Source organism: Rattus norvegicus, chromosome 16 (genome assembly GCF_021556685.1).
Source record: "Rattus norvegicus strain SHRSP/BbbUtx chromosome 16, alternate assembly SHRSP_T2T, whole genome shotgun sequence".
Taxonomy (NCBI): Eukaryota; Metazoa; Chordata; class Mammalia; order Rodentia; family Muridae; genus Rattus; species Rattus norvegicus.
The window spans coordinates 55,728,964-55,755,689 of NC_141549.1; the positions used below are offsets into that span (position 1 = coordinate 55,728,964).

The 26,726-nt window shown below is 39.6% G+C and overlaps 1 protein-coding gene and 1 long non-coding RNA gene across 1 annotated transcript in view; both read left to right on the forward strand.

Moving 5' to 3' along the window:
- Erich1 (glutamate-rich 1) overlaps window positions 1-26,726 on the forward strand; it is a gene marked incomplete at its 5' end in the record, with an annotated part of 52,793,804 nt that overhangs the window by 24,858,404 nt on the left and 27,908,674 nt on the right.
- LOC108348398 (uncharacterized) overlaps window positions 1-26,726 on the forward strand; it is a 119,670-nt gene that overhangs the window by 90,138 nt on the left and 2,806 nt on the right. Inside the window, exons 4-6 of the long non-coding RNA XR_015639923.1 lie at window positions 3,222-3,353; window positions 10,729-10,912; window positions 17,933-18,015. This is a non-coding gene — a long non-coding RNA (uncharacterized LOC108348398). The remainder of the gene's footprint in view (window positions 1-3,221; window positions 3,354-10,728; window positions 10,913-17,932; window positions 18,016-26,726) is intronic.

Genomic DNA, 26,726 nt, shown 5'->3' on the forward strand with positions numbered 1-26,726 from the left:
TTGTTACTTACTTATTTATTGTTCTGGAAAGGCTTATGGTTTGCTGCCTAGGACATGCTTTGAGCAATGGTCTATGGGAGCTTAGGAACCAAGATGGAGATGCACAGAGTGGGACTGCTCGGAAGTCATCTAAAAGCTACCTAAAGAAGAATGGTTGTCTTGGGTTACTGCAGCTCTTGTAAATTAGCCCGTTACCTTCATCTATGCTCATGGAAACGCTCCAGATAGCCTTAGTAATAACAGCCTCATCTTAGTCCTTCTCTCATCAAAAGCAGAGAAGCTTCATGTTATCAGCTAAATATGTCCCTTTTCTCAAACTCCCATTTTGAAACTCCCATCCCTAGTACAGTGGATTAAGGAATGTGTCCTTTGAGAGATAATTATATCATGAGGGTTAAGTCCATTAAGGTGGTTAAGAAATTATGCGTGTTATATTCATCAGGGGGCAACAGAGTTTTACATGGTTCTAATATAGAAGTTCTAGATACTGATAATGGTCTAAGGAAAATAAACCAATTTGACTTTGTATTGGGATGAGGATGGAGAGGCAAGGATGGAAAGGTGCTGACAGAAATTCCATTAGGAAATGTGTAGTTGATAACTGAAACTAAGAAAAATAACCTCAAGAAGTAATTGTAAAATGTTAAAAATCAGAATGTATATAGGAGAATGTTCCTGGGCCTATGAAAGTGGTTTTTAAGGTGCTTGACAAGCCCTGAATTTAGATACCTGTGGGGACACATGTCCCTTAGATACAAAAGAGTGAGGGCAGTGTCTTTTCAGTGGGGCATGTGGACAGTTCAGGGTTGTCGGAACACTGTTCTCTGAAGATCCTCATCCTCCCTAGTCTTAGAGCTATTTCTTTTTTGAGACTCCCCAGTGCATTCTCTGTGTTCTCACTGCCTGAATCATACAAAGCTTCCATAACTAAAGTTTTCTTTATTGAATTTCTTTTTGCTAGTTTATTATTACAAAAGCAATACCTATTGGTAAGCATCATAGAAAGAAAATGAATAGAAAAATAGACAAATCCAGAGGTTTAAATCTCCATTAGAACAAAGAATCTATTTGTGGTTACTTTTAATTGACTTCCTGTCTGTCATCTACCAGTGGTGCTACTAGGAGAGTAGTCATCACATGCTTAAATACAAAACCAAGACAAAGATCACAACTACAATAAAACGCATCCTGTTGTCACTATTCCCTACTTTGTATTTGATCTCCCAAAACTGGCTATCATGGTATTCTTAAGGATATATATATATATATATATATATATATATATATATATATATATATATGTAAGTGAAATGTTTTACTGGGGAGTCTGTTTTGGACAATAAATGAGAAAATAACATCTGTGATATAGACAAATTCTGATCTTGTCAACTAATGTGTACCCTGGTTCCCAAAGACAACTTCTGACTCCCAATGGGGGCTATTAGCAGAGAAAGGTGTCTGCTGGCATCTGAGAAATAAATCTATTTCTTTGTACATGCCTTAGACCATCAACGTCAATGCTTTCATAAGAAACAAAATGAATGAGTACCACTGAAGACCACTTTTTTGCTGTTTCTCCAGGGCATCTCTTTTGTCTGAGAGCCACAGACTTCCTTTCTTAAGGAAGTCTTTATTATCCTAGTAAGGGCTGAAAGGTCCAGAAAAGTACTTGCAAGTAGAGGAAAGGAGAAGACCAAAGAGTCAGCTTCATTTCTGCCACCAGAGAACATGCTCTATGTGGAAACTGAGTTCACTCTGGCAATGATGTATCTTTATCTAAATTGAACCGGTTTGTGAAGCATACGGAGTTGATGTTCTCCTCACTTCAGAAGAAAATAAAAGATTGGCTTGCACTGTTTTGGCAATGTTATATTAAACGAACTTGCCTAATTGATTTCAAATCCAATGCCTGCTATTACCTGCAGAGCATGTATGGTTAAAAGGATCTTGTTGTGTCATGAAAATATTCTTCACAAAGAAGAAGGGGAGAGGAGATGGGATAGGGAAAGGGGATAACATTTGAAATGTAAATAAAAATATCCAATACAAAAAATGAAAAACAAAATATTCTTTAATTTAAAGATTGTAAATATTCATTGTGCATGTGTAAAATGTCTAGTTAGTAGTCTAATGTACCTTATAATCTGCAGATTATAAATTTGAAGTTATAATTTGAAGAGTTTTAGTAGAAGAGAATTAGTCTCTTCTATTGTTCTTTTCTTTTTAACATCATCATTTTTAAAAACAAATTATTTATTTTATGTATATAAGTACACTGTAGCTGTGTTCAGAAACACCAGAAAAGGGCATCGGATCCCCATTACAGATGGTTGTGAGCCACCATGGGGTTGCTGGGAATTGAACTCAGAACCTCTGGAAGAGCAGTCAGTGCTCTCAACCACTGAGCCATCTCTCCAGTTTCACTATTGGTCTTCTAACCATTGAAAGGTTTCTTGATCCACCTAACTCATTCCAGCGAAGAGGAAAGGAAGAAATTAAATAAAAAAAACAAAAAACAAAACAAAAAACCCACAAAAATCAAAAGACTGCCTTAGAAAAGTCTTGTTTCACCGGTGGTTTAGAAGCTTTTCAATTTCAGTGTTGATGAAACTTGCCTCTTTGTGTACTTTGCAGATGCGCTTGACACTCACATCTTGAAAAGGATCAGAATTAAGACCATGGTTTCTTGTTTTCATTTGCCTAAATGTAAAATCTTGATTTTTCCAAATCCAAAGATACTTTTCTGATGTGTGACTCTGGCTTTGGACTTACAGATGTGTCAGTTGTATACCAGATGCTGTAGGTAGAGTCTGCAGCAGTGTTCTCTGGCCTCCTGCACATATTGTGAATGACCCAAGCAGGACCGTCCCACTTTCCTTAGGCAAACCTCCCTTGGCAGATGTTTCAAATCGATCCTGCTGGTTTTCCTGCTGAGGCTTGGTGTAGCTTTACAACCTTACTCAACACAGGCCTGCAGGCAACAAGGATACTTGGCAGGCTTCGTTAAGTGAGCTGCATCTTTGACTAGATGGAGACACTGAAGAACAGGGACCCAACATCCATTCTAGTACTACGTACTGCTGTACTTATCAATCAAACATTGATTTTTTTTTAATTTATTTGAGGGGTGTATGGAGAAAAGTAGAAAAGACAATCTGAGAGATAGTACCAACATATCAATAGTATGTAATAATTTAAATTTTCTTTTTTTTTTTTTTTAGGATTTAACTTGATATGGATGGAATTCATGGAAAACTCTAGAACAGTAGATTTCAACCTGTGGGTTGTGACCACTTTGGAGGAGTCACAGGACTCTTTCACAAACTGTCACCTAAGACCATCAGAAAACACAGGTATGGTTCATAACAGTAGCAAAATTACAATTATAAAATAGGAAATAAAATATGGCGGGGGTCACCACAGCCTGAGGAACTGTATTAAAGGGTAGCAGCATTAGGAAGGTTGAGAACAACTTCCCTAGCATACTACCCCTTCCATAGAGAGCTATTGTTTTTCAGCCAGAAAAATAGGTCCATGGACACGGGAACTTAGTTAAACATGAAACAATCTTATATATTATTATTCCAGCCTTCTTTACTTGATGTGTTACATTTCAGAGGAAGGAGTGAGCGGGAAAAGCATCTTGTAGATGATAACACTGTTCAGACCACATGTCTGGAAACTGCCTTTGGAGAAATATTTAGAATATACACTCAGGATGCCATGGGCTGGTGTGCCTAAAGAGTTTCATCAAAATCAATTTTAGATTTCATCTCAGAGAACGAGTTGACTCTTTCAATGCAGAAAAATGCTGTCTTGTCAAAATACTTGAAATAATTTTTAAGATTATAGCCATTTTAGAAAATGAGAGATAACTGTAGCCAAATAATCTGTGCTAAAGATGCTGATTGAATTGGCAAAATAATTTCATGAGCTGCTGTGAGATGTGAGACTACATACTAGGCTATTGGAGAACACAAAAACATGCCTGCATATAAGTAGTTAAGGCTGTCACAAATTAGCTTATGGCTCATGTAAATGAGGGGGCACAGAACCACAAAAGTGAAAGCGATTCTAGTTAAGGAATTTGTTTTTAGGATTCAACGAAAGCTCTGAGAGCTCCGAGGAATCCAATACGTCAACTGTGCTTGTGACACGCTCAAACTGTTTATGAGTAAATCAATGGCCCTTCTGTTAAAACTCAGACTCTTCAGAAAACAGTGTTCATGACGAGTTACTAAGAATAGTGTGCGTGACGACGATGTTGATGATGACGATTTTCATCATTAGCTTTTGGGGAGATGTTGGAAGCAGAATCTTATTCCATAGGTCTAGTGTGGCATTGGACTCTGTTGTTCCTGCTGTCTTCGAACTTTTAATGCTCCTTTCTCAGCCTTCCTAGTGCTAGGATTTCAGACCAGATATGAGGTACTGTGCTTGGACAATGAATTTCACAGTTTGTCTGAAAGAGCAAATCATGGTACACCATTCTAGCGCCAGATTCCCTTCACTCTAGCTAACTCCCTGTCCAGATTTATGTGTATAAGTATCTGTACCCTGACTATCTTCCTTACCACTTAGCTGCGTTCATAGAACAATGTTTTCAAAGAATGAGAACGAATGGATGAACTCTGGAAGAGGATTAGCACCTCATCAGACCAGGTATCAGGCTGAAAAGTTGAAATGCAAAATCAACTAGTTGCTGGTGTATTCAGGGTAGGGATAAGACTCCATGTCTTAATTTGAAGCTCTTCTGTCACATAGGACACCTTCCTTTTCTTTCTCCAGGACTAACTTTACCTTCTCCCCCTTCTTCTGTGCTTTTGGATTAATCAGAGGTTCTTCCTAAATCTCTCTCTCTTGCTCTTAGTACTGGTACTTGGTCTATCCAGTAGAGGGAACCACTGGGAATCGAAAGTACACTTTCCATGCAGTTTTTGCTTCCCTCGCCCCCTTCTCTCCTCATCAGAACTGTGGTGACTGCTCCCTCCTGATACCCTGATAGTAGAAATGCTAATTGCACCTGATATTCTTATCTCCAAAATGCTGCCCGATCACCACAGTTTCTTACCCCCCTGCCGCTTCATTTTGCAAATGATCCCTACACTTTATCATTTGCCCACTGTGTATCAGATACCATCTCTAATCAGAAAGTTCCTGCTATTTCGGCCAAGAAGCGAATGTGATTTGTTATGCATCTGGGAACTTTGAGCCGCTGCGGCAATGCTTTGCAAGGTAATCAGCCCCTCTGTGGGCAAGGGGAAGAAAAATAAGCATTTATTGTGCAGGAGTGCAATTCAGTCAGGGTTCTATCAACTAAGTTAGGGCTTCTCATAGAAATTATAGTCACATAAGGTTAGACGTACTGTTTACTAACAATTTTTAAAATGCCTCAATTATAGTCTGTATTTCATGGCTCGGTTGAGTTCAGGAAAGGCCAGTATTTTTATGAGAAAACAGGATGACTCAAAGAAGCTAGTGTTCCCTAAATGTAAATATTTTTAGTATATATAATGATGTAATTATGAAATAGAAACATAGAACACAGAACAATTCTATAGAAATTTATCATGGAAGAGCATTCATAGAAAGGAAAGATACAGTTAAACATCTTAGACATATTTGCAGAATTTTGAAGTCTTGAACCAATTTGGAGAATAAGAGTCTGTGTTAGACTAGTGTTCAATTAGTTCAATTTTTATTGCTGTGGTCAAGATCATTTATGGTGGTTTGAATGTGAGTGGCCCATATAAGGTCATATATTTGAACATTTGGTCTCTAGTTGGTGGAAACATTTTGGGTTAGGAGGTGTCTTAGGGTTTCTACTGCTGTCAGGTCAAGTAGAACAATAACCTGGTGACAGGAAGTGAATCAGGAGTCATGGAAAGACATTGTTTATTGGCTTGGTCTCTGAGGTTTGCTCAACACATTTTCTTATATAACCCAGGACCATCTGCTCAGGGCTAACACAGCCCACAATGGGCTAGGTCCTCCCATATCCATCACTAATCAAGAAAACGCTCAATGGATTTGCCTATGGATGGGCCAATCTTATGGAAGCATTTTCTCAATTGAGGTTCCCTCTTTCCATATCACTCTAGCTTGTGTTAGATTGACAAAAACAAAGCCAATGCAGTCCCAATCAGGAGACTGATATGCAATATCATATTAGGTTGTTAGTTTGGTTTGCTACATGAAAGACCTTTTGAGACTTCTAAGTTGAGTGTTTTACGTAATAACTATTGATAGTAAGAACAGATAAAGGCTGAAGGTGTGTATTATATACATTCCTTCTTCTGAATCACACGAACAAGAACATGGCTCCTAGACTAGTTATTCTTATACTTTGTTGATTACCGATATAAAGCAAATTCACTAATCTGTTTTCATATCTATAGTAATATTGCTTCTTAGTCAGCAAATGAGAGTTTACCTTTCCCCGTTGTCCATTTTGGATCAATGTCGGGTGCATTTTATGTTGAAGGAATAGAAAGAAAATGTTCCTTCTGGTATCTGCTATGTATCAACATGGGAAATGATATTCTTGTCTAGTGATAAAGTACTAATACTTCACTATAGTCCTATAGTTCCTTCTATGTCCCTTGTGGTATGCCCTCCTTCGTGTGTGCATCTTGAGTATATATTGTATATGGGCTCCTTCTGCTCCAGTGCATAATTGTTCTCTTCCCTAGTGTGGAATCCCCAGTATTCTTCCCCATCATCTAAGTAGCTCCAGCATGTCTGACATGAGTGACTCGATGTGCTTGCCTACAGAATTTACCATTGTGCTTCTGGCACTATTCGTGTGGTGTGCTTCTGTAAAGGCTTACATCACAATGCAGCTTTACACTATCCAGTTCCCATTCTAACTTCATTCATGGGACTGGACCTTCTCTTTCATCATTAGCAGGTCCCTTGGAAACTAATTAGCAGCCAATAGTGTTGACCTATTCAGTACTATTTAGAGGTTCACTTGGCCAAGAAGGGGACTCTATGGATAAACTTTGAATGTGCATATGTATGTATGCGTATTTGTGAGGGGAGGATGTATTTGTCTGCACACACATGTGAAGGGTAGAGATAGATACTGGATGCCACCTTCAGTTGCTCTCTAACCTGATTTCTCTAGTTCTTCTCTAACCTGGTATTTTGAGACAAGGTTTCTTACTGAATGAGATACTCAGGGATTCAGCTAGAGTAGCTGTCCAGCAATACTCAGGGATACTCCTGTCGGCTTTATCAGTGCTGGGCTGTTTTGTCTGCCTTTGAGGTAGGTTTTACGGATGTAACATTAAGTTCTCATCTTGAATGACAAGTGTTTTGCCCGTAGAGGACTGAGCCATTACCCCAACCACTGAAACCAACTTTGACTGTAAGAACACAGTAAGTCTAATGAAGTAGAATTCTATTCTAGAATGTCACATTGTTGTGTGAGAGTGAACTATGTTTGCAATTATAGTGACAGACAAGTCTATGTTCATTAAACATCAGTCAATATTTATTAAGTGAGTTAAGGAAAAAGGCAAACCAAACAAAACCCGCTTCCATACAACAGCCTTTATCCTGTAAAATCTACACCATTTTCCAACTCCACAGTTCTTAGCTAGCTTTTGTTTTCTTTTAAGTGTGTGTGTGTGTGTGTGTGTGTGTGTGTGTGTGTGTACACATATATGCTTCTCTGTTCTCTCTGGGTTGATTTTTTAATCCTCTGTCTGTATATATTGGGAAAAAGGGCACCAGATGTGTCTGTGTGTACATGTATGTGCACAAATGTGTGTGTCAGGGGTGTGTGTATACTTACTTAGGAAGAAAAAAGCACACCCACCCACACCTGAGAGTCTTCTGGTCCCTGAAAGCAGCTGCCTTGATATCTTTGGTGCTGAAGCCATGTTCAAGACTTATGTCCAGGGGTCTGCCTCTGAAGATTCCCCTCTGCATTGTAATCTTCCAGACTTCCTGCAACCCTTCTTGCCAGGGCTGATTTTGCTTCTGTGTACATTCTTGCTGTGTTGAAAGCCTAAGGGTTGTCAAGGTGCTGGAGGAGGACAGGGTTTGTTCTTCAATTTGTGAACTGCGTGTGGAAGGCACTTAAGTGCTGCAGTTTCTCAGTCTACATTACTGATGTGGGCAACATAATAATTCCTTTTACCATCTCACAGTCCATAAAATGAATCCCTTCTAATAGTGTTGGTGCAATGAAAAAAATGTTAAGTTAATTGAACAGACTTGGGTGGCAGTCTGAGTAACTCCTGATTGAGCCTTGGTGGAATGCTCTAGTGCCCCTTAATGCTATGGCAAAGCACTGTTGCAGAGAGAAAGTCTAAATAGATCCTTGGTGAACTGTACTCTTTCCTTCCCCCTCCCTCTCTCCCTCTTCTTTCCTTCCTTCTCCCATTTCTTGCCTCCCTAATTCTTCTCTTCCTCCATCTTCTTCCCCCCTTCTCTTTCCTCTCCTCTCTTTCTTCCAAACATTTATCATCATCACTTTTCAGTGGGACAAGTAGATGGCATTAAAAGCGATTCGATGCTCCCCCATCAGTTTCTCTGCAGCTTCACTGAAAACTGCTCATTTACACAATTCCAACACTCGGAACCTTATGGTACTAAATTCCTAGCTGCTTTTTCTTTTAAAATAAATATACTTGCTTCAAAGCAAGCTTGTATTTTCCTCATGCCTTTTACTAGTGTTTCAGTCACCAATAAACTATAAGAGGAAAATCCTGACTAAATTTAGAACTCCTTCCCATGGAGTATCTGACGATGTTCTTTGAAGATAAATCCTGCAATGCATTCAAAATGATATACGGAAACTCTTCTTAAAGATGGGGGCTGGCAGGGGTCAGCTCTTTCTGTTTTTGGATCTGAACTGTGGGGGATAGAGATTATACATTCTTTTTCCGGCAAATGCTATGTTCATGTTTCTCACTTTTTAATTCAGTCTTTTATGATTGTGCAAAGCCGACTTCCAGTTAACTTTATGCCCTTAGAGGCTAAACCTTTGGTTTAAAGCTGGTTGAAGGTTTGGACATGCTCGTTTCTATAACGTATGTACTTTCAAGGCTGTCAGTGACCCAGCATTGGGGAAAGCCGCTTTTAGAGTTGATTGACAATCAGCTGCTGGTCTTAGAGAGCAAAGGAGGCCACACCAAATAGCTAGGCATCCCTGCTTTCCCACGTTGCTCAGGGATGGTGCTGGAGGATCCGTCTCACAGGGTCCTGTGACAATGTGAGTGCAGTTGTAGTATCAGTTCTGCAACTGAGAGATCAACAGCTGACATCTAATCAAACCTTCCTGTGTGCACCCTGCCTTGTGTGGACACCCTGTCTCTGTAAACTCTGGCTCCTTTCTGTTGCTTTCAGCTTAACAGGTTGCCTAGGGCTTTCGTCCTAGGTTTCCCTCCTTACGAGTTTAGTGTAAGTCTCACCAACAGCGTTGGCTTCTTTATCCCTTAATCAGCTGTTGTGATCACTAAACTAGTTCTGGAAGGAAACCTGCTGAACAATTTTCTCTGCCACTGCACCACTACTAAAAGACTAAAGAAATTCTAAACCTTTGGAGATTGTGGCTCTGCCTCCTTCCCACTGCAGTGCGGCTGATCACAAGAAACCCCGTCTTCTCTGGAGACTCAGCTCTGCCTGCAATCTCCACCTGAATGCCATGTCTTTATTCTGACCTCTACACTGCTATTCACCATGAAGTCACTTCGAACTCCAACTCATGGGTAAAGTCTAGTTTATTAAGCAAAGAAGAGAGGAGAGAAGAGAGAGAGAGAGAGAGAGAGAGAGAGAGAGAGAGAGAGAGAGAGAGAGAGAGAGAAAAGAAGAAGAAGAAGAAGAAGAAGAAGAAGAAGAAGAAGAAGAAGAAGAAGAAATAGAAGTAGTAGAAGAATTAGAAGAAGAAATAGAAGAAGTAAGAAAGGAAGAAAGGAAGGAAGGATGGAAGGAAGAAAAAAATAACAGAAAGTTTCACCAAGCAAAAGGTTAGGGATCTGCCAGCATGCCCAAGGCCTCAGGTTAAATCCATAGAAGAGTGAAGAAGACAAGAACATGCTAGCAATTTTTCTTGGTATTTATTTATTCAAACTTGGGATTAAGGATAGAATACTTTACAGTAGAGACATCTGTACCCTGGAGACAGCTGTTTTCCTTAACATTGGATGTGAATGAATACAGCTAGGGTTACGGTGCTATTTGTCTTTTGAAATGAGTTAAAAGAGAGCAGAAGAGACGGCTCAGTGCTTCAGAGGACTTACTAGTTTTGCAGATGGCCCAGGTTTGGTTCCCAGCATTCACATGGTGGCCTGAAATCACCTCAACTCTAGGTTCAGGGGATTATGCACGCAGCTGGTGAGCACAAATTCACGTAGTCTCACACACATACATAAGTTAAAATAAAAGAACTTAAAAAGTAAAAGGTCATCTAGACTGAAGTGATAGTTTCCTTGGGAGTTGTGTGCAAAGCCCTGAGTTTAACATCTCCTCTCTCAAAAGGTGGTCATGAAGGAAGGCATTTGCAGCCAAGAAACGACAAAAAGATTTGAACTATTCTAACTCTTGAGTTTCCTTTGAGGGATTAGAGCTCAAACCTAGAATGTTGTGTATGCTACACAATCACGGTACCACTAAGCTGAATCGTCACACCAACAGTTGATATTCGAAATCCTTTGTGTATGTGTACGCTTTAGCACAATGACCATATTTTATGTATAACTAATTTTTCTTCACCAGAAAGCCTAAAGTTGACATTAGGATGCTTCAAGGAGAACCCTTTGCATATGCCACTCCAAACCTTGTATGGATTTTGCTGACAGAGACTGTGATCTCTGGGCCTGCTGCTCAGATTCCTTCCAGAGGTTATGACCTGTGACTCTGAATAATAAAAGTCCTTATCCAGGCTGAGGAACCAATACTGGTAAGTATATGACAGAAAAATGTGAACTGTCCTCCTAGTAAAAATCCATTTCTTCGTAGGGTGGTAGCGGCTCATGGCTTTAATCCCAGCACTCAGGAGGCAGAGACAGGCAGGTATTTGTGAGTTTGAGATGGTTTACAAAGCTAGCCACAAGAGCCAGGGCTCCACAAAGAAACACTGTCTCAAAAGCAAAAACAAAAACAAAAATCAAACAAACACCCCCAAAACCCAACCAAAACCAATCAATGTCTTAAAAAGGAAGCATAGGCATATGAAGTTATTATATTAATGGTATAAATGCACATATAGATATTTTTTCTTTTCTTTTTTTAATTGGATATGTTTTAATTTACATTTCAAATGTTGTCCCCTTTCCAGGTTTTCCATTCATAAACCCCGTATCACCAACCTCAGCTTCTATGAGGGTGTTCGCCTCTCAACCACCCACCCCTTCCCACGTGCCCACCCTGACATTCTCCTATACTTGGGGTTCTAGCCTTGGCAGGACCAAGGGCTTCTCCTCCCATTGGTGCCTGACAAGGCCATCCTGTGCTACATATGCAGCTGGAGCCATGGGTCTGTCCATATGTACTCTTTGGGTAGTGGTTTAGTCACTGGGAGCTCTGGTTGGTTGGTATTGTTATTATGGGATTGCAAGTCCTATGGTATCTTCTGCCCCTGAGATCCTCTCTTCTATTTCTTGTATTCTTTTGGTGATGCTTGTGTCTATGACTCCCGATCTCTTTCCTAGGTTTTCTAACTCCAGGGTTGTCTCCCTTTATGATTTCTTTATTGTTTCTATTTCCATATTTAGATCCTGGATGGTTTTGTTCAATCCCTTCACCTGTTTGGTTGTGTTTTCCTGTAATTCTTTAAGGAATTTTTATGTTTCCTCTTTAAGGGCTTCTACTTTTTTACATGTGTTGTCCTGTATTTCTTTAAGGGAGTTATTTATGTTCTTCTTAAAGTCCTCCACTATCATCATAAAATGTGACTTTAAATCTAGATCTTGCTTTTCCGGTGTGTTTGGATAACTAGTATTTGTTTTGGTGGGAGAACTGGGCTCTGATGATGCCAAGTAGTCTTGGTTTCTGTTGCTTAGGTTCTTGCACTTGCCTCTCACCATTTGGTGGTCTTTGGTGTTAGCCAGCCTTGGTGTCTCTGACAGTGGCTTGACCCTCCTGCAAACCTGTGTGTTGGCACTCCTAGTGACCAACTTTTTCCCAGAGGGATCTGTGTGCAGAGAGCTGTTGGACTGGGTCAGTGGAAACTGGAAGAGTCCTGTCCCAGACTGCTCCTGGGTTCCTGTGCCCTGAGGGCTCCAGGCGGGTCCCTTGAAGAAGAAGTGGTGGTCTTACCTCTGCTCTCAGATATGTCAGTGCTCCTGGGGACTGCTTTTCAGCTTTGGGTGCAGGCAGAGACCAGAAGGATCCTGTCCCTGACTGCTCCTAGGTTGCTGTGTCCAGAGGGCTCTAGGCAGGTTCCTCCTGGGCCAGGAATGTGAGCAGAAGTGGCGGTCTCCCCTGAGCTCTCAGGATTGTCCACACTTCTGAGAGTCCAGCTCTCTCCTCCATGGGATTTGGGTACAGAAAGCTGTGGGATGGGGTCAGCTCCAGGTACAGGCAGAAAAGCCCAGATTTTTTTTCTTATAAGTTGCCAGTAGTAGCCAGCACCATTGCTCAGTGGGTAAAAGACCTTCCTATGTCCAAGCATGGTGACCTGAGCTCTATTCCTGGAACCCCCATAAAGATAGAAAGAGGACTGATTCCACAAAGTTCTCCTCTGACCTGTATGTATATGTTATGGCACACTCCCTTCCTCAACACATCATGTACAACACAAGCCCCACCCACACAGTTTAAACTACTGGTTTTCTGTTGAGTAACCTTTGTTTGGCCGATCAAATCCTTCTGGTTAATCCTAGGACTTTTGAATCAAGAGTCGCTTTTGCACCATAAAAGAAAGAGCTCGGTATTATTCTAGAGACAAGAATGGGGTCAATGTTGTTCTAGAGGCAAGAGTGCAGTCAACATTGATATGGTAGGCCACCAACAGTTATGTTTCCAGTGGTAGCATGCTTTGTTTGCATACAGAGGGGGTTTTAAGCACACCCTTTGTTCTTTGCTACTGTTTTGGGTTCTTAGATTCTTATGGTTTTTACAGCGAATATCTAGGACATGTGATCTCTTCACAGGAAGTTCATCATGCTACCCAATGTACTAGTAGAGTTTTTCCTGCAGGAGCACACTAGTCTTGGGTTCTGTAGTACATATAAAAGTGGAAAAACAAACCTCTGCCTGTCATTTCAGTGTTTTGATGAGCCACCTTTATTCTATTCAGCATTCTGCATCCTTTTGTCAGAGGCACAAGAATTGAGAAATGAATGCAAAGGCTCTTTAAGGGAGAACAGTTAGCTGGGAAAAAACTGAAGAATCCCAAAATTTCAACTTCCCCACGATATCAAGTTAAGGTGTAAAGTTGTGAACTTAAACATTTTAGTTCCTATTTTTAAAGAATCTTGGAGGGGTGGGGGAAGGAGAAATGATATGATTAAAATACATTGTGTTAGTTAAAATAATTAATCAGAATTTACCTTAAAGTTTGCTCTATTGCTTTTAAGTGATTTTTTTCAAGCAAAATTTTCACAAATCTTGGTCTCTTAAGATTCTATAAATTGTCTTATTTTGTAGAGTGTACCAAGGAGGGCTCATGAATGAAGGAGATGAAACAAAAGCTCTACAACGTAAAAATAAAACAAAAGGAAAAAGAAAGCACACAGACATTAATGGGCATTTTTGTAAGGAATCATAGGACCTCACTATATAGATGGTTCCATCTCACATTTTCTGTACAAATAAGTTATAAAAATCCACCCTCAGAACATTTATTTTGGAAGAAAAGGACTGTCGTATCTACATCTAATGAGCCTTTTATTTATCAATAGCTGGTTATCTACAAATGTGTAGATGTTGGAATACTGATAATCGATACTTGAGCTACAAAGATGAATTGCCAAGCAGTGAGGTAATAAAAACAAGCAATTTTTTCCCTTTAAGGTCATCACGGTCTTTCATCAAGGTCACAAGGTTCTAGTCAAGCAAGTCATCTTGTGAGAGAAAATTACCATTTTAAATAGAAAATCATTAGAAACTAAGGGGAAAAAAGGGCAAGTCAGACAGATGATGTGTTTTCAAAAATTAAAAGTCATAAATCTCATCTTTCCTTTTTTGTATTAATTAATTGATTAATTTTATACCTGGATCACAGTTTCCCCTCCCTCTTCTCCATGAAGTGGCTCACCCTTCTCCCTCTCCTCCTCCATTCCTCCTCCATTTCTTTTCAGAAAAGGGAAGGCCTCCCTCTATCAAGTTTCAGGAACACTAGGCACAGTCTCTCCTACGGAGGCTAGAGGACTCAGTCTAATAGGAGCAAAGGGTTCCAAAGACAGGAAACAAGAGTTAGAGACAGACCTTGCTCCCACTGTTAGGAGACACATGAAGACCAAGCTACGCTTCTGTAACATATGTGCAGGGATCCTAAATCAGTCCCATGCATGTCCGCTGGTTGGATGTTCAGTCCCTGTGAAACCATATTCTATCCCCCTCTTCTGTAGGATTCCTAAGATCCACATAATATTTGGCTGTGGGTCTCTGCATCTGTTTCATCAATTGCTTGTTGAAGACTCTGATGACAGTTATGCTAAGCTTCTGTCTGAAAGTATAGCAGAATATAATAAGTAATGTGAGTTCCTTCTGATGTCATGGATCTCAAACTGGACCAGTCATTGGTTAGCCACTCCCTCCATTTCTGCTCCATCTTACCCCAGCATATCTTATAGGCAGGAAAAATTGTAGGCTGAAGATTTTGGGACTAGATAGTTGTCCTAATTCCACCATTGTCAGTCTTGCCTAGTTACAGGAGATGGCCAGTTTGGTTCAGTCTCCATAACCCCCATTGTTAAGTGTGATGATTTATATATGCTTGACTCAGGGAGTGGCACTACCAGAGGGTGTGGCCCTGTTGGAATAGGTGTGACCTCATCAGAGTAGGTGTGTCACTGTCAGTGTGGGCTTTAAGAGCCTCATTCTAGTTGCCTGGAAGCCAATATTCTGGTAGTAGCCTTCAAATGAAGATGTAGAACTCTCAGCTCCTCCTGCACCATGCCTGTCTGCATGCAGCCATGTTTCTACCTTGATGATAATGAACTGAACCTCTGAGCCCATAAGCTATGCCAATGAAATGTTGTCCTTAAAAGAGTTGCCTTGGTCACGGTGTCTGCACACAGCAGTAAAACCTTAACTAAGTCTCTAGGAGTCTTAGCTTGGATTATCCTAACATATTTCTGGGAGTTTCCGTTATCCTATGTTTCTAGTTTGTCACAGAGATGCAGCTCCTTCCCCCTCCCCACCTCCTCATGGTGGTTTGAGTATGCTTGGCCCAAGGAAGATCACTATTAGGAGGTGGGGCCTTGTTGGAGGAAGTGTGTCACTGTGAGCATGGGTTTTGAGACTCTCTTCCTTGTTGCCTGAAAGCTTTTAGATCAAGATGTAGAACTCTCAGTTCTTCCAGTGCCATCCCTGCCTGGATGCTGCCATGTTTCCTACCTTGATGATGATAAACTGAACCTCTGAACCTGTAAGCCAGCCCCAACTAAATATTGTCCTTTATAAGAGTTGCCTTGCTCACGGTGTCTCTTCACAGCAGTGGAAACCCATACTAAGATAGCCAGCATTCCAGTTGTGTCTTTCAATACTCTCCTCCTCCATCCTCTCCTTACCTGATCCCTCTCATTTCCACCCACCCACAATCTAGTCGCTCAATTCTATGATGTCTAATGTATTTTCCCTTCTCAGTGAATCTCAGCTTTCTTGCTGCACTTCTGTATTTTTTTTGTATAATTATGTTGCTGCTTATTAAATGGTCCAAGGAAGTCTGGAAATAATTTTCCCTTTCTCCTTTTAGAACCTACAGAGGTAAAGTGTTTGTCTTCTCTACTGTTTGTTTATTAAGGTCCATGGTGCTCTCTTAGCTTAGGCTGGATGGAACCCTACCAGCCTCCCTACTGTGTTCACTGCGCTCCATTTGCAACCAGCACAGTGGTGTCAGCAGAGGCAGCTGGAGGTTGCTTCTTGTGTGAGCCTTCAAATTAGTTATTTTGGAGACACAATCTGCCTTTGGTGTTTATGAATGTCTCCAAAGTAGGGTCTATTCTCCATGCAGGTTTACCTACAGCAAAAAAACAAAACCAAAAAAAAAAAAAAAACCAAAAAAAAAAAAAAAAAAAAAAAAAACAAAAAAAAAAAAACAAACAACAACAACAAAAAAAAACCACCCTTTCTATGTAGGCTGAGGCTAGGAGGACATTTCTATGACAGGGTGATTCTCTGTGAGGATTGAAGTTTTTGTTTCTTTGCTATCAGGGGAGTTGTTTGTGACATTATACTTTTTGTATAACGAGGACACCAGCTTGCTAATAACTGAGCTGGGGGTATTGTATAACAGTACATTAAGAAAATAGCCCCGAGATCACGCACACAGGTCTGTGCTCATGGTTGCTTAACGCATTGTAACTTTCCTAAGTAGCTAAATTGACTTACAGATTTTTATGGTATATATTGCATTTCATCTTAATAAGAAGTTATTATAGTTGAATAACTAATTACTTTACAGCAGGTGTCACAAATCTCACTGGGGTGCCATCAGTAAAAAATGCTTTATGGTGGCTTTCCTCTTGTCACAAGGAAATAATCAAAGCCAGAGCTCAAAAAAAAAAAAAAAAAAAAAAAAAAAAAAAAAAAAGCTCTATTAATGCAACAAATGAAGACTTCATTTTCAGTACGTCTTAATATTGTTCCATGAATAAGCCAGCTAGGGCTGGAAACAATAACTCCATTGAAGGGATTGCATCAAATTGGTAACTAAGCGGGGGTGGGGGGACCCAAAACCCAAAACAACACATAACAGAACACACAACAACAAAATACTATCTAAGCTCATTCAGGACCTGACCACTCCTGGAGGAGGCCTATGTTTGGACCTTTCGTTTTTCTTTTAACTGGATGGCTTACCATATATAGAAGGAAAAGGCTTGATTTTGTCTTATTTTGGACCATAGAATGCCACAAGGATTATAATATGCTAAAACCAGGAAGGTTTTTTTTTCCAGGTTAGCAAAGTGTTCTTATGGCAACTTATAGTGGCTCATCCCTGCAATGTCAGCACTTGGGAGCCAGAAATAGGGTCGCAAAAAGTTTGAGACCAGCCTGGTCTATGCATACATTCAACTAGAGCTACATAAGGAGACCCAGTCTCAAAACCAAGACAAAACACACACACACACACACACACACACACACACACACACACACACACACAAACAAACAAAAACCACAGACCAAACTAAAAGGAAAAATACTCATATTTTGACAAGGATATGTAGAAGCAATGATTACAATTAAAAATGTCCACAGCTAAGAATTTTGGTTTTCATTTATAACCTTTTAGAAGGTCAGGAAGTCGGATAAACGGTAGGAGGTAGGTAGGGAAACTTGGAGTTGGATCAATATTCTTCAGGACCAAGTTCTTAGTACAAAAGAGATTTATTTACCCCCAGAGGACCAGAAGGCATGGAATAAGAGACCCAGACAGGAGTGAGGAGATGAGAGAGAAGAGGAAGGGAAGAAGGAAGAGGGGACAGTGGTATTTGTCCCAGAGTGGGACAAAGGACTATCTCTGGATAGAGAGGAGGCAGACCTGGCACATAGGCAAATGGTGGTTTACAGAGGTAAAGGCAGAACCCTGCGTTAGGATGCGTTGTTTAGTTTAGTTGGCCATGATGTTCGTTAGGCGAGCCAAAGAGGGCTTTGACTGCTGGACTTCAGTACTTTGATAGCTGGCCCTGGATGGTCAGTCTCAGGAAGAGGAAGTAGCCAAACAAGGGAACAGGCCTTCCTGACTAGCTTTAGGAATGTAATCGTCCAATACATTACATTGTAATCAATGCTATATATTTGTTTGTAGCAAGACAGAAGGAATGGGAGAGAAAGGACAAGACCTGCCAAAGCCATGCCCACCCTGCTCAAGCTGGCCGGAGTCCCTTCAAGGTACGTTACAGAAAAATATTGGTGATGTAAAACATTAGAGAGAAAAGCAAACAGATAACCAAAGACCTTATTACTTTGATAACCAACCTACTATGATTTAAATATAGATATAATCAATAAAGTAACAAAAGGCAAACAATTCATATGATATATACATTGCTTAGAAGGAGCTGATAGACACATGGAACAATTTACAAAGGGCTTTAGGAATTGAATTATATGTATCTTCTTATTTTGCAATTAGGAGCAAAAGGTTGATTATTGAATTTGCCTTGCCCAGTTTATTAAAGGTATTAGCTAGATCTAATACTATTTCAAATTATAACAATGAATTAACACATACGTGGCAATCTTGGTATAACTCTACTTCAAAACTTCATATTGAAACTTAATTTGCCCTTGGGGAAGAAAGTTTTAATTTGATTTCAGATTTAATCTTTTTTAACATTTGTAATGCAGACTGTCTTTGAAGTCATCATACAGGGTTAATCTAAGTTCCTTTTCAAATTCACCTGTCTGCACATGTTAAAAAGCTGGGCCTTTACCAGCAGTGAGCAATAAAGTGATCTTAGTGACACCAGATCTCCAGAGGAAGCTTCGGAGGAGAATTGGGTGGATTCTTTTCCAAGATCCCAGGGCTCTCCTGAGTGGTCCTGACTTAGAAACATAGCTCAGAACTTGATTGCTCTTTATTCCAAGTTCTTCCTGGGGATCTACTCACCTAAGGCATCAGCTGCTCCTCTGTTATACTGCTGCTGGTGTGTTTGGGAGGGAGAAATGGGGTGACTGTGTGGCTCCTTGGAACCCAGCACATGGCTTCTGCTGCTCCATCTCACATACCCATACCCTTACGGAGTCATGGAGATGCGACATACAGACTCTGTCTAACCCTCTTCCATTAAGAAAATATATTTATTTTTATTTTTGGTGTTTCTGTGTCTATATGGGGTACCCACAGGGGCCAGAAGAAGGCATTGGAATGCCTAGAGCTGGCATTACGGGTGGTTATGAACCAGCTAATGTGGGCACTGGGAATTAAACTCTGGTCCTCTGGAATAGCAGAAAGCACTTTTACCTGCTGCCCCACAATTCCAACTCTTTCTATTTTATATTCGTTAAAAAAAGTAAATTACTCTCTTTAACTCCCTGGAAGCTCCTCTACTTGCCCAAGACGACAGTCTAGGGCATCTGGGTGCCTTATAGAGAGGACAGATTTGTTCATCTGGTATCCCTGGAATGCATTCATGCCCCCGTCTTTGCGCAGGAAGGAGAAACACTTTGGAAGATTTTGCACTTGACTTTCTGAGAGTTGGCAGGAGAAAATTGATCACCACTACCTTAACCAATCCCTTCTGTTTGTAAGAATATGGTATGGTTTGGTCAAAGTTTTCAAGCTCTACTAGAAATGTTATTAAATAAAAGCTCAACTCTGAAACACAGGAGAAAGTTCCTTTAGCGGGCGCTTCATACACCTCACTTTTCTATAGACAACCATGCACTTTTTTCTTCTGATTCAGTTACATGGAAAATGATACTTGACAATCGATGGTCATTAAACAGCACTTTGTAAATACTGCTACAGCTTAGGGTGGCCATTGATGTCAGGTAGTGCAGAGAAGAGTAGAATCAGAGTATTTTTAAAATGGAAGGGAACTTAGACATAATTTTGCTCAACTCCCTGGTCTGTAGATAAAAGTAGTCATGGAACAATTTGTCATTTTATACCCAATTTAGAAGCTTGCAATATTCTTCTATAAAATGAAAACAGGCAGTCAAATAAGGTGCTGTGGCTTACAGAGACCCTTTATTTGAACAGCCCATCTAGTCTATCTACTGGTGACTCTGGCGACTCTCCTTGATATGCAGTAATCTCAGGTGCATTTTAGACTCTATTCATGAAGTTATTGAGCTTTCCTAAAATGTAATTCACATTTTTATAAAGAATTCAACAAGAATACCTTCACCGTATGGGAATATTTTGCAATAAAATAAGATTAGTGGATAGATCCGTTCCTAAAACACTACGATTCCTGGAGCACTGATAAAATTAGTTGAAAACTGAAAAAAAAATCTTGAAAGGCCAAGGCAAAAAGGAATCAAAGATACGGAAGTTTACTTTATATCTCCATGGATAACATGGCGATGATATTTAAGTTTCTGAAAATTCCATCAGAATGTTCAGTTTCATTTCCTAGTCAATGGATGGCCTTGTTCCCTGGTGCTCCATTAAATCAGCTTTGGATCTTCACGGCCCTCCAAGGAGCTTCTAACTCTTTACCCTTCCTAAGAGCCATCTGTTGTATGGAAGTCCCCCCTGGGCCTAACATAAATATTTACATGTGAGTTCATCTACGGGAGGGAGCGTGCCTAATAAATCTCTGAATTCTGTCCCGCCCAATGTGTAGTTACAGTTTATTTTTCTCAAGGTACCACCAGCCTGAAGCTAACACAGTGATTCTTTTCCTAATTCGTTCAACCATTTAAACAGGTGATTAAAAACCCTAGTGGTCACTGAGTGCCCTAGCTGGCCAGAACTCTTTCCTCGGGGGTTGAAAGATCGCTTATTAAACAAATAAAGTGGTCATATGAATTGAAAATATTTAGACAATGTTCTTCCCATGAGTCCAATTCAAAGGATGTAGCCCCTCGAGAGTGATTGTCTTGGCATGGTTTATGTAAAGGCCATCAAGTTACCATTGACATGAAGCAAACTGGTTATAAATTACTTCAGAATGCTGTGATATCCATTTTCATTGTCTTCAGAAGTTGGCTTATAAAAATCAAAAGAGTTTCCCCCTGAATATATTTAATAATGCATTCAAGCTGGCATTTTCCCAGATTCCTTTGAGGCCATATTGAATAGAAAGATATTTTAAACATTCGTTTTGATGAATAGCATGTGCATAATGACCTTGTGCAATCTACAGACTCTGCAGTAAAAGCATTGACTAACAGAGAATTTATCATCGTGAGGTGGAATTAGTTTTTAGTATACTTAATATCTATCTATCTATCTATCTATCTATCTATCTATCTATCTATCTATCTAGTATGGCCTTTATTTCAATTTCAGAGAGGTTTTTATGTTTGTGAAATCCCCAAATGTTTGCTGCAAAAAACTAGAAAGATAAAAGTAAAGGTGAAGATAAAATTAAAGAACAATTTTCAGTTTTGAAAAATATCTACTGTTCTGGTACAGATACTTTAAGTGAAATATATACATGTACATCTTAAATATTTATTTAAATTTATATACTTAGTTAAGTTTATTTCTATAAGCCTAAAATTAAATAGCACTCAGTGTTATCTACTATTTTTATATCATTTATATTTAATGTAAATGATTAGAAATGTATAATATATTTAATGTTAGTATAAATTGTATGCAAGCATCATTATTTATTGATCTCTATGATATTTAGGCTGTTTCTCCTTTTCTTTTGAAGTGATTCTCGGATGAATATTCATGTACCTGAATCACGTTAAATCCTTTCTCAAGACATTTTAGCACACCCAAATATGGCTATATTACGTCAGATTTCTAGAAGTAGGTTTCACATAGATGAGAGGTGTGAAATAGCTCCTGTGGGGAAGTGTTCAAGTGGTTCTCCCTAAATTTTGTCCCCCTGTTGCTTCAGAACATCGGTCCAGCTTGATCTGTGTCTCTTGCCTCAATAAATGTGATGTACTCTAGTAATAAATTATAAGAAATATAGTCTGTGAATAAAAAATGTTTTCTACTGACATAGTATATAAATCCTGTTTTAACTAGTCTCACAAGTCATATTGTCTTTAAAGTGTGCAGGGTGTTTTTTTCAGAAAGAATTGAGGACGTATTCTCTTCCTTTTCAGTTTCACATCTGAGTTTTCTCTTAAGCATGCAGTCCTCTCCTTACTGGGTTGAGGTTCTTGACTATGTCCTTGATTCTGGTCTTCTGTGACTGTGGATCATTCCCAGCTTCTCTGTTCTCCTTTCCTCTCCTGAGCCCAGTTTCATTCTCGAGCCAGACAACTACTCTTGCCCTTTGCAGAGTACATTAGCTACCCCTTCCTTGCATTCTTCAAAGTCTTATTTCAGTATATATGTATATATATATGACTTTCTCTCTATATAGTCAGTTCCAATGTATATTATATATATATACATATATATATATCCTTATTTTCAGATAGTTCAACACATTGCATTCTTTTTAAATGTGTTTGTCTATTCTATATGTATGCAAGTGTGTTCATATGTACATGAACATGCATTTGCGCATGTCTGTATGCAAAAGAAGGAAAGAAGAGGGAGGGGGATGGAGGGAGGGAAGTGTCCTTCACTTTCTGTTTTCAGGTTGAGTCTCTCACTCGTCCCAGAGGTTGCTGATTCTGGTGAATATAAGCAAACCTCCTCACTCCAGGAGCCCTTTTGCTCTGTCTCTTGAGTGTTGGGATTGTAGGTGGCAGCTTTTATGTTGGTATGGAGGGTCCAAACTCTGGTCCTCAGGCTTTTGCAGGAAACACTTTATCCTCTTAGCCATCCCCCCAGACCCAATTAATTGACTGGTGGATTGATTGATTGGTTTCCTTGTCATTTGACTTCTCAGTTATGTAAAAAATGTGCATAGCTTCTCTCAATGGCGCTTTCTACTAGACGGAAGCCTTCAGCTAGTTGGGTTTCTCTTGTTCATTTTGGCATCAAGACTTTTGGTTCCAGAATCTGACGCTATTTGCAGCAATTGGTGCTTCTTTAGGAGATAAAGTGCCAATACCACCTCCAGCAACATGGCAGCTTTAGACGTGTTCTTTGTGGAGATCTTGTTGGCTTTCAGAACTCTGAAAAGCTGATACTGGAGAGATGGGTCAGCTTTATCCCCAGTTCTAAGAGACCAAGTGCCCTCTTCTGGCTTTTCTATGGGCTGCACACACGTGAGCATGCGTACCTACATACAGACAGACATGCACTTAAAATTTTGAGAAATCTAAAGCTTTAGTCACTTTAGACAAATAAAATATGTACAATTAATATATATATATGTGTGTGTGTTTATTACATTCTACTCTTGTAATTTATCTAATATATATTGTATATTGTACATATATACTGTATAACATATATTGATATACATATACATATATACACACACACAAATAATAGTGCTAGTTAGTTTGACTTTAAAAGGTATGGAATTTGTAAGACCTTCATCAATTTTTAAAATACTACTATACTTTGCCTTTTAGAATGCAATAAAAACACCACCCTATTATATAAATGGGTAGGGTCTATGCTATTGAATTATAGTCTTCATTGATAGAAATATGCTGATACTCCCTGAGATTTCATCTCTTTCTCCTCTAATTTTAATCAACAAACCTGACTTGGGTGGTGTGGTCCCTATCCCTGATTGCATTTAAACGTCTATTGGGCTTCGTGTGTCTAATGACTGCAGTCACCATTCCACTACAGAAGCAGATGCCTTATGAATTATAGATTTTTGCATAACCCAAGTCAATGGGCATGGGTTCATTTGGATTTTAATAATTCAGGACTAATCTGCTGTAGTTAGAGGGGGCAGCTCTACCTTTCATGGCAAAATAGTAAAGAGTGGGCATATGGGATTCATGGATTACTCTGTAAGACTTTAAAGGGTTAACGCTACACCACACAGTAGATGTAAACTGCATAGGCTGGTACTCACATGGAAATCCATGCAAGAATGGTGAGGTTTGCCTACGTTCTATCCATAACAATAATAAGCAGTCTCTTTTGCAGCTTGAGAGTCAAACTGTGTATGCTTCAGGAATGTGGAATCTGTATTAGAATATGCAATGTTTCCACCATAGGCATAATTATTTTATGGTTGTGCTAGGCTGAATAATGGCCTCCCCAGAGATGTCTGCATCACCATCCTAGGGATTTGTGAATGCTTCTTTACATGGCAAAGGGGATTTACAGGAGTCTTAAAATGAGGATCTCAGTATGGCAGGATCATTTGGGATGTGACAGTTTTTAATGGGACAAACTACCTGTGAATATTCAACATAAAAAGGAAGAAAGATTTGATTTTAGTGCATGGTTTCAGTGGCTTCATTCCAGAAGTGGTTAGCTCGTTACCTTGCTGCTGTGACAAGGTAGAGCATCATATGAGAAGCACATTATAAAAACCTGCTCACTTCTAAGTAGTGGTTGTGAAATCAAAAGAGAGGAAGAGTCAGGCTCCGCAGTTACTCTTCCATTGCATTCTCCCAACACCTTACTTCCTTTTGGTGGGTGGGCTCTACCTACCAAAGGCTTTACACCTTGTCATAACATGACAGGTTCAACAACAACAGCAACAAAAATCTGTGGACGTAAGCCAATAAGAAAATTTAAGACCCAAACCAAGTACCCTAATGGCTCAGGTGGCCTTTAAATCTAATTATAGGAATCCACAGGAAAGAGAACAAAGATACTTGACTACAGAATTCAAAGGCAACGTGATGGCAGAGGAATGTGAAATGTCTCTGTCTTTGAGTGTAGGTGGTCACTAGAAGTTGGAAAGGCAGGGAAAATGGATTCTCTCTGTGAACTTTCCTAGAAGGGTATGAGAACATTATTTGAGAATGAGTCCTTCAGAGCCATTTTACAGAGAAGAAGTAAAGTTTGGATTGCAACGGGAGCCTTGAATACATCTAGAAAGAGTAGATGAAGATCTGAGTTAATCCGAGCTATTGACAAGGACCACTGGGAATTGGCCAAGCTCTCTGGGCAAGGCTCAGGAAATGAGCAAAGACTTTCTTTGGTTTGTGTGTAAAAAAAACCCAACAAAACAAAACAGTGAACTGCCTCTTCTTCTTCCAGATGGCTTCAACCTGAGACAAGGCCTCTCCAGACTTCTAGTAGGATCAGCTAGCCTTTCCTTCCTGTGCTGTATGTAGTGAACCAGGTGACACTCTGTCAGAGCAAGCACAGACCACTCCATCCCAGTTCTCTGTATGCAGCTGGGTTTTCAGGTTCTTCCATGCCAGATGAGGCAGTAAGGAGAATAGAAAGGCTAACACTCGATGTTTAGAGATCTGTGCTTGACTTATCTTGCATGACAGCTTTTGGTTTTTTGTTTGTTTCCCAAAAACCAAGGCTGACAAGAAAACACTAATCACAAACCAGCTACTCGGTGCAAAGCTGGATGGTCAGGAATAGGTACAGTAGCATCCATATTTGAGCCATTAACTCTCACATCTTTTGTGGGTGCTTATGACTTTAAATATGGGGGTCTGTACAGTAAGGAGCTTACATTTCAAACATAGAGCCTCTACTTCTGGATCCAAATTCATTTACTGTTTGTCACTTCGCCCTTAAGTCCACCTAGTGGTGACCAAGTGTTTAAACCCAACAAACCTGAATTATCTTCCAAGAAGATTCTTAACCCGATGGATGTGGGATTGCATAGGGATCTGGTATTGACTTGACAGCATTGGTGAGAAATGCATGGAAATCCAGAAATGAACACAGCCGACATAACCGTGGGCGATGTAGATTCCTCCTCCATGCATAAGATGACATACAGATGTGTGAAAACATGAAAAAGAGTTGCTTGCTGTGGTTACCAGGCCTAATGTGACTAAAGTGGCTCAAACGTGTAAGTTCCAGGGGAACATCTTGGAGCATGACTTTGAAGCACAAGGTGCACATTCTCTTTGATCTGTTCAACTTAAGACACTACCCTGCTCTCTAGCTGTAGCTGGGTTTTCCTTTTCTGTCACTGTCTCCTGCTCTTTGACGGCAGAGATAGTTGGGTGAGAGGAGATGTGACAGGGGATGAAGGTATAAAGACACAGTTGGCTTCTGGAGAATGTTCCTTTGTATGAGCTAAAGGTTCAGAGAAGGCAGGTGGTACATCTTCTGATGTGCATGGATCTCAGATCTTGGAGGGGTTGGAATCCTCAATAACGGTTAATTGATATATCATGAATATCATCATGTTTGTAGACTGAAGATATGCTATGTCATGAATCTATACAACTTTTTCCCCCCAGCTCTGAAACTCAGCTCCTTGAGGGTTTACAATCCTTCTTTTCACAATGTTACAAAATATGAATTCATTTGAAATGCTAACAAATTCATATACACATATTGCTTTTCTTTTTTTCTATTGACTCCGCCGCATTTTATGCAAAAGTAATGGAACATGTGGAGTTCTTGGAAAAAAGTGCTCTTTCTTTGAAATTCTCTTTAAGTAGAAACATAAAAGTTCTCCTGCCTCAGAAGGGTCAATTGTTTTATTGGATAAATGGAGCCATAACTTCTGCAAGTATAAAATATTCTATCTATGCAACATAAAATTAACATTGGATGGGCGTGGTTCACTTATAAAAACATACAGTTAGAAACTAAACTGTTTTGTTTCTCTGAAAACTAGTTCATCATACAGACATTGTTAAAAATGAAAATATAAATTTTATGTTTTTCTGTTTTAGAAAAACATTATATATTTAGCTTACATATACAAAAGAGAAAAGTGAACTTCACAGATTCAACACTCAATATTTGATGTAAATTTCTCAGTATATAGCTTCTAGAACTTTTTAAATGTACATATAAACAAATAGACAAGATCTATTCTAAACTTTGGTGATAACCCCCTTTTCCCACAGTTCTCAACTTATAGTCTCTCTGTCTCTGTGTGTGTGTGTGTGTGTATATATGTATATATATATATATATATATATATATATGTATGAGAAGACTT